The sequence below is a fragment of the Diadema setosum genome, chromosome 21, assembly GCF_964275005.1.
Source record: "Diadema setosum chromosome 21, eeDiaSeto1, whole genome shotgun sequence".
NCBI classification, from domain to species: Eukaryota; Metazoa; Echinodermata; class Echinoidea; order Diadematoida; family Diadematidae; genus Diadema; species Diadema setosum.
Genome location: NC_092705.1, coordinates 16,001,047 through 16,014,338, shown reverse-complemented (window position 1 = coordinate 16,014,338; position 13,292 = coordinate 16,001,047).

The following is a 13,292-nucleotide window of genomic DNA, read 5'->3' as shown; positions in this document are numbered from 1 at the left end:
TAGTGATGTATCAGATCAAATTTGATTAGCATTCGTATATAGCATCGGAATCAACGTTGCATGTGGTTAAGATGCCATGGGGCAATGTTGTGTTTCGATATATGAGTATTGATTACAGGTTTGTTACAGGCAGGTCGTACTGTGATAAGGCAATGGTAAAGTTCTACGATGTGGTAGAAATAATTTCAACAACGGGTTTGATTTACCTCATAGATAACCTTGGTTTAAAGTAATGGGAAAACAATTACAACAACAACAACATACAAAGGACAAATACACAAAACAAAGAACGGATGTGAAGCCGATTGTAATAGTGGGATTGAAAAACAACAACAAAAAACTGGAAATATCGTGCCTGCTGGCGTGGCCAACTTAATTAGCCTGCATGTTGCCATAGGTAGTCGAGTTACTGAAATGTCGATTTCATTTTCCCCAAACGTGATCTCATGAATGAAAGAGGTGTATACCTCTCTAAGATGAGAGTAACAACGGGGACTAATCGTTGAATTACTTCAGTCTGGATCAGAGATGTCATGTACATCATCATTCTGGAACATTTTGAGCTGTAAGTGACGAAGGCGACATTATCGAAGGCCTATAATAAATATTTTCACGAGCTGCAAGTGGTGACAGCGTGCATGTAATAAACCCTTTTATGACCACCATGTCATACTGCAGTGCCATTGGTATGTCAACAAATAGGTCGCCTATGGAAATTACAAAGTTAACATCACACCACGTACACAGGCATTTCATTTACCCAAGTATATACCGTCAGTAAAATGCGAAACGAGCAGAGCTGACATAAGCCATGCACTTTTATTGTCAAGGGGTTATGTGATTGTAAACCTATGAAAGAGAGATAACCGGATATTTAGTGCGCAAAGGGAAAATCCCTTGCCTCATCAATGCTCATGCAGAGTCGAGTGTGAATGAATTAGTATGATGTCACTATTCCACTGCAGAGTGCTAATCGCACGATGTGAAACAATTTTGATGGCAAGATTTTATGGATTTTGGTTAACCCCGCAGTGACATGAACTGAACACAGGTTTAAAGGAAACCAAAACCCAATTAAAGAGCAATGTGGACTGAGTGACAGCAGCAACATTAGTACAACACATCAGTGAAAGTCTTAGGAAAATCAGATAATCGATGCTAAAGATATCAATTTTTAAAGTTTTGGTGTTGTAATGACTGGACTCGGAGACTACTAGAGTCCATAACGTCATGTGTGGATAACAACATAAAGAAAATATAAAGAGAATTCGACAAAAATTCATTTTTCCTGAAAATTACACATTCCATGAACTTGATACTGACATGTGTTAAGGGTAGCAATTATTTCCCCTGCTTTCTGAAAGCGGTTATTCAAGTGCTCTTTCATTACGCTAGAAAAGTGAAAGCATGTTGAATTTTCTTTTATACTTTCTTTATATTGTTGTCCACAAATGATGACATAAACTCAAGTAGTCCCCTTATCCAGTGGTTCTAACACCAAAACTTTAAATATCCATAACTTTTGTATCGATTGTCCGATTTTCCTCAAACTTTCACTGATGTTCTCTACTAATGCTGCTGCTTTCACTCAATCCAAATTTCTCTATGGGTTTTGGTTTCCTTCAATTCAGCTGTTTTGAATGCCAGTGCCTCAGGTCGTCCTGTTCGTTACGTTGCGACAGAAGAACAAAAATCTTGCTAAATCTTATAACGGATTATATGATGTACTACAGTATCCTTGCATCACACATCAGAAACATAAAACACCTGCTATTTACATACCGAATGATACTAAGATCAGCAGTGATCGACCCCCAAATCATTATTATTATTATTATTATTATTTTTTTTTTTTTTGGGGGGGGGAATAATTATGCTTCATCCCCAAATTCCGAAGACAGGCATGTAAATTAGTTTGATTCGTCGGTTATATTTATAGCATGAGGTTGATGCTCGCTCATGAGACTATAACGAATGGGTACATTCATGAATGGAACTGATTTGCAGGGAAATCTGTGACAATATTTACAATTCAGGCATTAACATTAAAAGTTGTTTTTCGAACATTAATCTTCAATCCTTCTTCCTATATATTTTTAGCATTCTGTGATGATTCTATTGATGCTTAACTTTGCAAGGGAGGAAGAAACATAAGAATTAGAAACGAAAGAAACAAAGAAGCAGATGAAGGAGGAGGATAAAAAGATATATTACACCTAGAAGGAGTAGAAAGAAGTGTAGCGTATAAGAAAAGAAGAATTAAGAGGGAGGTGATGAGGAAGAAAAAGATAATAATGATTGGTGAAGATATTAAAGAAAATGGGGAAAAATCTGGCTTGAAGACAAAACTATATATATATATGATCAGAAGATTCATCAGTGAACGTCTATAGGCCGAAGAAAAAAATGGCATGTGTCATTAATACGAAAACTTAATTCTGATTTTTAGATATAAAACATGGCAAATCATATAGTTTTTAGTTTCTAATCTATATAGTATCTATGGAAATGACAATTCTTTGAATCGATTTACTGTCTAAAAGTGAGCACGTGGTGAGACGTACGACCCGATGTGCGACAATTCCACTTGTACGTTTCCCAATTACATTCAGTGGCTTCACGGTGGCAACAGATATACCTCGTCTGTCAACACGAATATACACTTATAGATGCTGTCAGTTGTTATGAGACATGGAATTGGCATTTCCAGGACTCAGTTTTAGTATTTTGTGAAATTTATGATGCTTCTACTATTCATCTTTAAGTGATCTGAATAACTATAAAGAACAAAACGAAACAGAAGAGTGAGTATCATCAACTGGAGAAAAAAAAATGAAACAAACGACTGAAAAAGTCTGCCCAGTGCCTTGCATACAAAGACATTGCTTGTCTATCGCGGGAAAAAGATATGGCATATGCGTGTATTATACTACAACAGTCTTTATTCAAATTAATGATTAAGTTGTTTTTATTGCAACCTGAGTAATACATACCCATACTTTTTTTTTACTCCTAAAACTTACTGAATGATTGGTTTTCATTTACATCAGTCTTTCAGCTAACCCCTTGGACCAAAATGGCAACAATTTCGTCTGTTGTTTACTGCTTCAAAAATCATTCTTATCCATATCATGTAAATACTTTAAAGGAACACACGTCGAAAACATAGAATCAGAAATGTTAACTGAATGTCTGTGAAATATTGTCGAAAATAGCATACTTACCCATGACGTTCGCCGACAGAATTATTCTCAATACTATTAAATACGCAGATTATATCGCCAGACAAAAACGCTCAGAGCTCAATACTGACATACGAATCCACACAGCCAGAAATATCCAGGGGTAAAGTACATTTCTCCTGTTTGAATCTGTGATGATCTTCACGAAATGAACGCCATCAGCATTAGTAGACAGCGTGTGAAGTCAGAGACGAGCTTACATAGAATTAATTGCGTTTTCTGATGGCAGGTATGTTTTCTCTCTTTCTCTGATTTGAATAGCTTATATCTCTAGGGAGAGGTTTGCGCACGCGCGCAAAATGAATAGACGGATTTTATGAAGCCATACAGACCAGAGCGCATTGAGATGCTTGGGTGTCACTCAACGAGCTAAAGTCGCAAACACTTGTACAGTTTCAATGTCCGTGGGAGAACTGTAATTTTGGGATTACAATTCTTTCAAATCGATTGTCGACGCACATTCTTGAGCAAATAAGAGTATAGCGATAAGACACGCCTATGTACGTCATGTCAAGTTTCACGATATTGTTTAGCAAGTACATAACATGAATTTAACGGGTATCTCATCATAGTGGATTACTTTGTCACAGAGAAGGATCTCTATATAAATGGTAAAAACTGTCTTGGAGATGTAATGAATTACGTCAGCCCAAACTTGACTAAATGACTGACTTGAATGACTGAATATATAAAAGGGCAGATGAATTGATGACTGGATCAACAGAGAATGCAAATACCACTATGCAGTTTATTGTTTGAAAGCAGTAGATGACAGATTCGAGTCACACTGGTTCTTTTTCTTCCGACATGTTTGTAAGATTACAGATCAGCAGTTGCGATCTTATCAAATTTCATTTGTAGAGGGAGACAAAATGAAGAAACTCACACCATATTATTTTTGTTTGTCAGGATTCTGCCAATACGACCGAATGTAGCTTAATCAGTCTTTTTAAAAACCATTGTTTACTCTTACACATTGTCCTATATGCCAATGACGGTATCAAAGAGCTTTCCACGGATGATAACGGTTTGAGTGAGGTGCGAATGTGTATTTAAGCGTGTGTACGTCGACTATAGACATGATATAGTTTGTCCTTCAGCAATATTATCCGTAAATGATACCTTGTAATAATAAAATTTCAGCGCTCTGTGCAATTCTTTGACCAAGATTTTTTTTTTTTTTTTTTTTTTACGAGAGTTCCAAAGCTTAAAGCTTCTATTTGCATTATCATAGTCATCATAATTGTTTTCTATTTCCGTCGGTGACAAAATTTTCGTGTCATGTGATTTCAGGGGAGTGTAAAAAAGCACATTGGACTTGCATCTTCTGACACGCAGTGAATTCACCTTAAATGTTCTTCCATATTATAACCATATAATAGGTGAATCTATCAAAATAACATACAGAATGTTCATGTTTCTATACAGCGAGTATGAACACGTGATGATAGTTTATAGTGGTAGTAGCAGAAATATTGAGAATAAAAGCATTTGTATGTGTATTGATGCATGGTTGAAAGAAAAAAAAAAGCATTCACTGGCACAGTACAATTTTAGGAATAAACAACTGTAAGTAATTATAATAGTAATGATAATGATAATATTGATAATAACAAAATCATAAAACAGACTCGACTGAATACCCAAAACAGAGCTGTCGGTACTTGCGTATATGTGTGTGCGTGTGTGTGTGTAATTGTGTGTGTTATACGATGTACTGAGTAACTCATCAAAAAAAAAAATGGCTTCAAGCAAGTACTTCAGTTTTTCCATAGCCACTTAAGCAGGACTTTTTTTTTTCTCTCTCTCTTTCTTGGTCAAGGAAAAGCGGCTTACGACGAACAGCCTTTATTGAGATCGAGCAAAGAAGTGACTATGAGTCTGTGGAGGATAACACTGAGCACTGTCCTTTTCATATCAAATGCAACAGCAACGGAAACATCCCCGCTCAGCAACAGTAAACAACGGCACTGACACTGACAAGTGGATATACAATATCTTCGTTTCCCGAGGCGTGTTGCAGTGGAAGTCGCACTAGATCGATTGCAGTTTTTGTTGTTCCTCTGTTAAAAGGCGATTAAATTGGATTTCTGACACTTGACATGGCCGTACAGCTTAGGAGAAGCGCGAAGTTATCGGATTGTGGAAGGACATTGCAAAGCATTTTAGAATGATAGTCATAGATTTCTACGTTTTAGATTCTAAAAGGTTGTCCTTGTTTATGTACAGGGGGCGGGAAACGTGTCGTTGATTGGATAATGGAGACATAATAACTTGAAAAAGCCTGGCTGACGTCAGCAACGGCAATTATCATTCCCGTTAGCAACGAATGATAAACTTCAATTTACGGAGACGCCTTAGCACGTCACGAATGAGACATGCAAAACCTGTTTCACTGTCAATTTCGTAACTATTTTCAGCCAGTTCTCTAACTTCCCCCGAGGCTTTAAAAAGAAGAAGAAATAATTTCAAGTCGGTAGTATAGTCTTAAGTAGTGATGCATTGTCCATCGAAAGTTCATCAAAACCAGGTGTGAAGAAACAAAACAAAGTCTATGCACATCAAATCACAAGAAAAGAGACCAACAAAAAATAAACAATTAAACAAATAAACATTTTACTTTCGTTATGAATTGCAATTTCATCCACACATCCCACCAAAGTATGCCAGAAGGAAGATATGGTATAAAACAGAAATCAAACAGCATCCCCTTGATCATTTATATCATCATAAACCTAAATGCAACTGTTTGTTATCACTATGATGGCTGTCATAGCTACAGATACAAATCCATAATCTCGAAGGAATAGAAGTATTAGGTGTGAAATGATTAGATATTCAGCTCGAGTGTCTAACACCTCTCTAGTGATTACACAAGTCATTCTTTTCTCCGTACAATGTTACACAATGTGCTGGTAATCAGGTGTGCTACATTGTATTTACAGTCCGGCGCATCCTATGCCCCCATTGTATCGTACCAAGGAGCTTGTATTTGACGCTCCTTGATCGTACAAGTCCCAAGAGACCGGCTGGTGTCGGGGGTGTTTTGTTCAGACTATCCGACGGCCATTTAATCGGATGCACATACACTTATACACGATGCATAAACCCGAGACATGTCATTTAACCCATGCCCATTTTACGAGCACATCTGTATGGGCCTATTTACATACATACAAAATCTGTACACTGACGTTTCACCCCTTTCCATTAGCCAAAAAAAAAATAAATAAATAAATGAATAAACGAATCTAAACTAAAACTAAAAACTAAACAAAACAAACAAGTTCCGTGGCCTTTGTAGCGCATATCGGTTGGACTATCAATTTTCATATAACTCCTTACGTGCATGATGGCTATATTAGGCTGAAAACAAAGCACTATAGAGATTTATAGTTACAAGACTGTCAAATACAGTGATATTTGTGATTTACTTGTTCAGTTGACATACATGAGAAGAGTGTTCATGGCTTACCAGATAGATGGGCTTGAAGAATCCAGAAATATACAAATTGACAAAATTAGAATATAATACTTCTTTCACCCTGCTAACATTTAGGAGATCACAAGATCACGATGATTAAACCATAGCTAATTTATAAAATGTGAAATTTTGTAACAACTTAATTGAACCAAGTTCGTGTTCTGACCATTATGTTTGGGTATCCAAGACATTAGTGTATGTATGTATGAACGCATGCTTGCATTGGATGTTCAACTTTATTTATGACACCATCTATGCATACTTCACTGTCGGGACTTTAGAGACACTAATCACCAATCAACAAAAGATAAGATGGGATCGAAGAATCAATACCCAGTAATTAGTGGGATATTGATAAGATGATTATCAAGGTAGAGTCTAGATTCCAGAGGCTGATTGCGAACCTTGTTTTATCGTCCGCTCGATGTTTTTTTTTTTCTTCACGGTTTTACCCTATTTTCGAGGGTGCTGAATCCGAATCTGGATGATGCAACTACTGTATTTCATCCTTGAGATACTCAAGATGGCCGCCAAGATGGCCGCCAAAATCTGAAATGCCTTTACATTTCCTTCAAACTGATGAAAATTAATTAGACAAACATAAATAATTGATGGTTTTACCCTATTTCGTGGGTGCTGAATCCTAATCTGGATGATGCAACTATTGCATCCTTAGGGATTTTGAGATATTCAAGATGAAAAATAAAAAGAAATTTCCATATATTTTCATTTAGATGATGAAAAGTTGAAAAGATTTGAGGGTTTAAGCTCTTTTTGAGGGTGGTGATTCCGAAAAAGGAGGAGGCAACTTTCATATCCCTGAGGGTTTTGAGATTAACCATACTATGGCCACCAAAATAATATCAAACAATGAAAAATAGAAATAGAATAAACTGATGGTTTCATCCTATTTCGAAGGTGCTAAATCCGAATCTGGTAGATGAAACTCATGCATCGTTGAATGTTTTGAGATATTTAAGATGGCCGTCAAAATGGACATAAACAATCTTGAATATCTCAAAACCCTCAAGGATGCAAGAGTTGGGCATCAACAAGACTCGGATTCAGCTCTCTCAAAAAAAGGGTAAAACCATCGTTTTCTTTTTAATCTTTTCACCATTCATATGCGGAAATACTTAAATTGGGATGTCAATTTTGGCGGCCATCTTGGACATCTAAAACCATCATTGATACAAAAGTTGCATCAACCAGATCTGGATTCAGCCCACTTAAGAATAGAGTAATGGCATCAATTTATACTCAAATTTTCACAATTCACACGGAAGTTATTGTATTGTCATTAAAATGTTGGTGGCCATTTAGGATAGCTTAAACCCTGAGGGATACACAAGTTCCCTCATCCATATTCGGAATCAGCACCATCGATTTATAGGTTAAAACCATCAAATCTTTTCACCTTTTTATCATTAAAAAGGACATTTGTAGGAATTTCCATTTTGGCGGCCATCTTGAATACCTCGAAGTCCTCAAAAATACAACAGTTGCATCATCCAGATTCTGATTTAGCACCCTCGAAATTGGGTAAAATCATCAAAAATAAATATGGGGCGGACGGTAAAACAAAGTTAGGCGCAAAATCTGACCTTGGAACCCATGCTAGAATCAATATCCTGATAATTAGTAGAATACTGATAGATAATATCATAGTATCAATATCCTGCTAATTAGACGGATATTGATATCTAGATCAGCTAATCGAATTAAAACAACTTCGACCAAGGTCAAGGAGCTGAGTGCATGCGTTTTATCTCATTATATATCTTAGTCCTCATTTGAAAAAAAAAATGTCGAAAGCAGACTATACAACACTACGTGAAGAGCTATGTCTTCTGAACAGAAATTGATGCATCTTGGACTTTCAACTTCGGGCAAGAGGTGATATGATTGAAGCATTTTAGTCATTTTATAGATATGACCAAAAGGTAGAGTGCTTGATTTATGTTTGATAACAAAATGCACAAGAGGACATAGTAAAAAGTTACGTATTTTGAGATCATAATCTATACCACTACAAAAAGAAACTTGTTCTATATGCGTATCAGGAAACCCTGGAATACCTATACCAAATAACTTAATAGATGCACCCAGCGTCTATACAGCTTTGAAATTGGTTTAGATAAGTTTTGGGAAGATGAACCCATCAAGTTTATGTTTGACGCCACTCCATCTGGCCATGACCCAGCTTACTTCAAGAAGGACCAAATCTGGATCTGAATATGGAGGCTTACAGCCTGCGCTCAGAATCATCCATATAGGTATCCATAGATTCAGGTATATAGCTGAATATCACAGCGACATGCAACGTTTACAAGAGGACCAGATCGCAAGATTCCCTCACATCTCTATACACAAAACTTGCATTATAAATACCGGCGTCAGCCCACCAACCGACAAAGTTGACAAAAGAGTAAATTATGGACATGATGGACTCTCATATGCATCTTGCATTTTTGCAAGAAAAAATATGATAACACAAAATCTAATGATTTGAAGATTTGTGTACAAACTTCAACGTTCTTTCGGTCCACGTATTATGTGCAATGTTCAGCATCATGCACGTGCAATGTTTGATGCAATCGATAAGAATGTGCTATAAACTGATCAAGGTGCAGGGTCCAAGTTTGCCATTTCTAAAACATGTTCACATGCCCAAACACTGTAATGCAGCCTGTAATGTTGCACATTTCTCGATCATCCACGATTTCTACGAGTCCATGTAACTCCTATAACAATATGTCCAATACATCCAGCTGACCGGTGTCGGTCTCTTTTTTGTCTGCGTTATAGATATTGTATACTTCACTTATTATATTCATTCATGACATAGTTGTACCTTAGGTTTCCTCGTATAAACCACACATGCTTTCAAACGTTGTAAGGTATACGTTTTAACGCTCATTTAGAAGGACGTGAAACATACAAGACAAATGTAATTTCTATCTTACCAACGATAATTGCAAAAATTTAAAAGTTAAAAAAAAAAAGTAAAATATCACCAGTATTGCAAAAAGAGATCGGAACTGCATGGAAGAGGCAAAGTTCTACACACTTACCAGCGTTATATATGTCCTTTCCCCAAAGAGGTCTTTTCCAAAGAATACGCGTTTTCTCAAACTAATGCCACCACTGCCATTTCCCTTTATGTATAGGCAATTAGAGTGACTGCGCCGACGAAGGAAAGTTCAGGAAGTAGCTATATCCGCACACGATTACACTCGGTCATTGAATTCCGTCACGTTGGGAAAGTCCTTATTCTCAATTGTATACGGTCGAAAGAAGACTAATGATAAAACACAATCTTTATCTATGTTCTCAAAAGAAACTGTGGACTTTCCGAAGTGATAAATACGGCAATGTAAACCATAAACAAAAACAGTCTGAGTGTAAGTTAAGCGTACGCTGATCTGTTTGCTAAACGTGTACTGGTAACACCTGCAGTGTTTGTTCTTTTTTCATGCTCTATACACACATGCTATTGCATTGGTTGAAACCACTGAACTCTGATACCTATAGCAGACGATTATTGTCATGCGTATTCCATGCATTGCTTTGAGCCATCGATCCGTGCTGTTACGGTTGCTACGCGATTTCGCCGTACACCGTACTTGCATTTCCGTGTGTGGTAATCGCTTTGGCACTCTAAAAGCAATATAAAGTTTGAATTTGGATGAACTAAACACACTCCTAGGCGTCCTCTTACGCTAAAACACAGCTTCAAGCGCATGAAAATTTGTTTGAAAAAAAAAAAAAAAAAACCTCTCCGGTCTTGAATATTCATATACTTTTCTAAATATTTTTTTTTTCTGTTATTCTCTACGATATATCGCTATGCCTCTCTTTTTCTTAGCATCACTTGTGAACATGTTTATTATTGTTTTATTTTGAGAAATAGTTTGTTGTTTTGTTGTAATAAGTGCATCGACAGTCTCTGAAAACTATTTGTTTCTTTGTGTATATACGCCCCAAACATTAAGCTTTGCTTACTGGGGACCCTCCTCCGTGGCAGTTTGATTTTCTTTGTTTATCTCTGTCTTCTGTCACAATTTTTAAACATTATTCTCCCCTGTAGGCCTACATAGTTACAGTTATGATCAATGACAAATAAATTCTTATATTTTCTAAAGTGATTCTATTTCTATCTGTACCATTGCAGAAACAATAAATGAAACTTACAATACGGGACTCATGCAATGACGAAGTTAGATTTTTTTTTTTTTACACACATTTGTCATTTATATTTATGTTTGGGTTTGATGGCAGGAGTAATAGGCCGTCTTCGCTCCTTTATGAGGAACAAGCATTCTTTTTTTTTTTCTGTGGGTGGACTGCTTCAAGACACTTCATAGATATAATTATCAATTTTGTTGAAGGTGGCATCAACCCTTGATGACGGTAAGTTAGAATGACAAAACAAAATAAAATGTGACATCTCGAGCAAAATTAATATAGGATTGCAACCTTCGAAAAAATAATGTTTGCTAGTCTGTAACTGATAAATGATGGTGTTTTAATGAACGTTACAGCTGTTGTGATCTTCAAATGGGGTCACTTTTTTACCACACTTGCGCTCGGCCACAAAGTAATGTGGAGGAAGAAAGTAGACCGACTCGCCATTGAACGGGTCACTAGGGAAACGTGCGAGAAGGCCTTTGTATGATCTTGCCTCTTAACCCAAGTTAACGAGGGAGATACAACGGATTTGCACGGTTGAATGCCATGGTCTTTCTGACAGAATCGATATTCCTTTATCCAAAGGCCACATCGCGACTACGGGAGAAGAGAAAGTTCGGATTACAGAAGAATTTTGGTCTAGGGAAACCCCGTAGGGTCTGGCAGTAAAGGGAGGGAACAATTAGTTAAAACGCCCAATCAATCTAATGTTCATGTCTGTGGATTAACAACGGGTGTCCACTTAGCATACTCTTCAGCCGGAAATTGAATGACTGGCCACATCGGTCAGGTGTTTAGTTTCTTCACTCAGGTTCGAGCGTTTAGACGAGATCTGCTGTTTAAAAACTTCTGCGGCTGTGACATCTAAGTGATGAAAATGCGACACTTTCTTGCTGTATGGATTTATCATACAGGCGGATCAACAAGGCTGTAGACAATGCAAAGTCCTTTTGAAAGTTAACTACAATAAATAAAACTCGTGTGTAAAGACTTAACTTACACGCAAGCAGTTCCTGAAGACCGTTCCATAATAAGATAAAAGAAAAACAAGTTATTTTGGGACAGTCAATACATGCCAGTGACCAATCCGCAACAACCAAACTAACATCATCGCACAAATAGATGAATCAAACACAAAGAAACGAACTAAATGAGACAAGGCAAAAACTGCTTATATGCGATTTTGCTTTAGGAAAAAATGTACCAGATTGACCATACAAAGGAGTTGATAACAACTTGAATTTAAGAGTGAAGTATCAAAAAAGAGAACAGAAGAAAAATAGGAACACCCGAGTAGCTAGGGGCGGTTTTTGCGATTTTCATTCTCCGCAAATAAAGAGAGCTACGGTAAAATGATTATCTTGATTGAATCGAATTTATGAGTTCCTGCATCATTGTCATCATGAATACATTAAAATACTGCTGTCTTGTACGAGTTTGCCAGGATTACAACTTTTTATTGTGTACAATCCGAAAAAAAAAATAACAACGAGCGACACATTGTACACAAAAGGACTAAAAGGGCTGACAGCTGAGACAGGTCTTCTTGACGATTCATGAAATACTCAACACGTTCAAAGTGACTAGCTCGAGACCCAATAAGGAGCCACAGGGAGGTGTACTGCTTCTCTTCAATAAGGGATACATCGTAGTGGCGGATCGGGGGGGTGGGGGCGCCCGGTGCGTGGCCCTTTTAAATTGTATGAAAAATAAAAGAAGTAAAAAGAACCAAATGAAAAGGGGGGCCTGTGTCAGAAAATTGGGCTGAAGCCTTTTTTTTTTTTTTTTTTTTTTTTTTTTTTTTGGTCAGCTCATGAAACCTGGAACTGGCACGAGAAACGAAAAAAAAAAAAGTATTGCACGTACGGGAGCCCACCCCCTTTTTTCCCTTGTCAGCGTTACAGCCTCTGTCATGCGCGGCCTCCCTTTCTTTTGCTTGTCAGCTGCTAAACCCGGAAGTGGCACCAGAAATATGTATATATATATATATATATATATATATATATTTTTTTTTTTTTTTTTTTTTTTTTGCCCACCAACCCCCCCCCCCCCCCCTTTTACGGAATTCCTTGCTCCGCCATTGCACAGGGCAAAAGAATAGAGCGTTTACCAGGCCTGCAACGGCAACTGATGCGCTCTCTTCATTGCTCTTTGGTAACCAAGGTGCTATTGCGTGACGAGTCCTTCGACGCCAGGTTACTGCCGGTGAAAAAAACTTCAGAGCTTAGCGTTTACACTTTGTTGAATGTCAGCTTTACATTACGAGAGCCCATCCTTGGCATACAATGTACTAGTATTCATTTTATGGTTTCACAGAAGAAGGAGGGAAACTCGTGGACAAAATACTACATGGTCTAAAGAGATTTGTGGTGGTT